The 3,432-nt window shown below is 41.6% G+C and overlaps 1 protein-coding gene across 1 annotated transcript in view; it reads right to left on the bottom strand.

Annotated features, from left to right (window-relative positions):
- The window catches only part of LOC112074253 (P2Y purinoceptor 2-like), a 19,249-nt gene extending 16,954 nt beyond the window's left edge, over positions 1 to 2,295 (bottom strand). Inside the window, exon 1 of the mRNA XM_024141452.2 lies at positions 2,207 to 2,295. The gene's annotated coding sequence lies outside the window, so the exon portion shown is untranslated. The remainder of the gene's footprint in view (positions 1 to 2,206) is intronic.
- Positions 2,296 to 3,432: the final 1,137 nt, after the last annotated feature.

The following is a 3,432-nucleotide window of genomic DNA, read 5'->3' on the forward strand; positions in this document are numbered from 1 at the left end:
GTTAAAGGACGTCTCATATAGGTCTCTGTTAATACAGGACTAGTAAAGGCCGCAGTGTTACAGGACGTCTATATAGGTCGTTTATATTACAGGACTAGTAAAAGGCCAGTGTTCACACCGACGTCTTGAGGTCTGTTAATACAGGACTAGTAAAGGCCCCCGTGTTACAGACGTCTATATAGGTTCTGTTTAATACAGGACTAGTAAAGGCCCAGTGGTTACAGACAGTCTATATAGGTCTGTTAATAACGATGGACTACGTAAAGCCGCAGTGTTACAGACGTCTATATAGGTCTGTTTAATACAGGCACTAGTAAAGGGCCGTATTCCAGACGTCTAATATAGGCCTGTTAATACAGGACTAAGTAAAGGCCAGTGTTTTACAGACGTCTAGTATAGGTCCCTGTTAATACAGGACTAGTAAAGGGCCGCAGTGTTATCAGAATCTTATATAGGTCTGTTAATACAGGACTAGTAATACAGGAACTAGTAAGGCCCAGTGTTACAGACGTCTATATAGGTCTGTTTAATAACAGGATGTAAAGGCAGTGTTACAGACATTAATATAGGTCTGTTATTAATACAGGACTAAGTAATACACGGACTAGTAAAAGGTCCAGTGTTAACAGAACGCTCTATAGTAAAGTCTGTTAAATACAGGGACTAGTAAAGGGCCCAGTTTACAGGACGCCTCTATATAGGTCTGTTAATAACAGGACTAGCTAAAAGGCCCGAAGTGTTACAGACGGTCTATATCGGTCTGTAAATACAGGAACTAGTAAAGGCCCCATGTAAACAGACGTCTAATATAGGTCTGTTAATAACAGGGACTAGTAAAGGGCCCAGTGTTACAGTACGTCTAGTATAGGTCAGTTAATACAGGACTAGTAAGGCCCAGTGTTAAAGACGTCTATATGGTCTGTTAATACAAGGCACTAGTAAAGGCCAGTGTTACAGACGGTCTATATAGGCTGTTAATAACAGGAACTAGTAAAGGCCCAGTGTTTAAAGACGTCTAATAAGAGGTCTGTTTAATACAGACTAGTAAAAGGCCCAGTGTTACAGACGTCTATAGAGGTCTGTTAAACAGGACTTAGTAAAGGCCCCGTGTTAACAGACGTCTATAATAGGTCTGTTAATACAGGACTAGTAAAGGCCCAGTTTAACAGACGTCTATATCGGTCTTGTTAATACAGGACTAGTAAAGGCCCCAGTGTAGAAGACGTCTATATAGGTCTGTTATACAGGACTAGTAAGGCCCAGTGTTACCGACAGTCTATATAGGTAAGTTAATACAGGACTAAGTAAGAGGCCCAGTGTTAAAGACGTCTATATAGGTCTGTTAAATACAGGACTAGTAAGGCCCAGTGTTACAAGAACGTCTCATTAATAGGTCCTGTTAATACAAGGACTAGTAAAGGCCCCGTTGTTTTAAAGACGTCTATAGAGGTCATGTTAATAACAGGACTAGTAAAGGCCCAGTGCTTACAAGACGTCTATAGAGGTCTGTTATTACAGGACTAGTAAGAGGCCCAGTTGTTAGCACGACGTCTATATAGGTCTGTAATACAGGACAAGTAAAGGCCCAGTGTTAAAAGACGTCTAAATATACGGTCTGTTATAATACAGGACTAAGTAGAATGGCCCAGTGTTACAGACCGTCTATATAGGATTGTTAATACAGGACTGAGTAAAGGCCCAGTGTAACAGACCGTCTTATTAGGGTCTGTTAATACAGATATGTTCTTTAGATAGCACAACCTTTTCTTGTAAGAGTGTACATTACACCATAAGTTTTTAACAGATAAGCAAGTTGGAAGTCTGCTATTGGACCAGGTCCTGCCTGTTAAAAGAGATGTAATCTCAATGAGAAAAAAACCTGCATAAAGATGTTAAGCGATTTCCTGATTTTTAAAGGTTGTGACTTACACTCCATTTCGTCATCTTCTCTCTCTCTCACTCTCCATCTCTCTCTCTCTCTCTCTTCTTGCTCTCACTCTTCTTCTCGTCTCTCAGTCTCTCTCTCTCCATCGTCTCTCTTCTCTCCTCAATCTCTTCTCTCTCGCAATCTCTACAGAAAGCGGAGATACACTACAACCCCCCAATACACACAAACGTTACTGTAACCTACACTACAACCCCCCAATACACACAAACGTTACTGTAACCTGTGATCACAGGTATAAACATCAACGCTGAGGCTCACCTGACTGACTGGCGAAAAGCAGACCCTCCTGGGTAAATCATAAAAACAAACCACACATACAACCTGAATGAACAGATGATTAAGGAGATCTTAAACAAGTCCAGTCGGACAGATGGCAGCCATTTCCCCCCCTCTCTGTGGAATAGAGGTTTGTGTAGGTGGTGCGAGAGGTGAGAAAGTGGGATTAATGTCTTACCTGCTCCAAAAACAAAGTGTATTAATGATTGCCTTGAACTTAACCATAACCCCAGGCCAGATCCCTGCTCTCTGCTCTGGGACCCACCTGGATGATTAACCAGCTGTCACGGATAGAGGTGTGAGTGAGACTCTCTCACCTGTTCAAGTTCAAATTTCAACTTTATTTGTCCCAGAAGGCAATTGGTTTTGCAGTAAGGAGCACATGAGACACCTGAACACCTTTACAAATGCACATACAGATGGGGTTTTCAATACACTAGGGTACCAGTGAGGATATCCTACACTGGACAACTTTATACAGCTGTTGAGAAGTCATTGATAGTAATCTGACAATGTTTTTCATGTCATTTCATTAAGAAATGTATAAGAGGATCATAGCTATATTCAATCAAATTCACGAGTCAAATCAAATTAAATCAAATTGTATTAGTCACATGCTACGAATACAACAGGTGTAGACCTTACAGTGAAATGCTTACTTACAAGCCCCTAAACAACAATGCAGTTAAAAAAATATGAATAAGAATAAGAAATAAAAGTAACAAGTATTTAAAGAGCAGCAGTAAAATAACAATAGCAAGACTATATACAGGGGGGGTACCGGTACAGAGTCAATGTACAGGGGCACTGGTTAGTCGAGGTAATTGAGGTAATATGTACATGTAGGTAGAGTTATTAAAGTGGCTATGCATAGATGATAACAACAGAGAGTAGCAGCGACGTAAAATAATGTGTGGGGGGGGGGCAATGCAAATAGTCTGGGTAGCCATTGATTAGATGTTCAGGAGTCTATTATGGCTTGGGAGTAGAAGCTGTTTAGAAGCTTCTTGGACCTAGACTTGGCGCTCGGTACCAATTGCGGTGCGGTAGAGAACAGTCTATGACTAGGGTGGCTGGAGTCTTGACAATTTTTAGGGTCTTCCTCTGAACACCAGCATGGTATAGAGGTCCTGGATGGCAGGAAGCTTGGCCCCAGTGATGTACTGGGCCGTACGCACTACCCTCTGTAGTGCCTTGTGGTCGGAGGC

This window comes from Salvelinus sp. IW2-2015, unplaced genomic scaffold (assembly GCF_002910315.2).
Source record: "Salvelinus sp. IW2-2015 unplaced genomic scaffold, ASM291031v2 Un_scaffold2550, whole genome shotgun sequence".
Taxonomy (NCBI): domain Eukaryota; kingdom Metazoa; phylum Chordata; class Actinopteri; order Salmoniformes; family Salmonidae; genus Salvelinus; species Salvelinus sp. IW2-2015.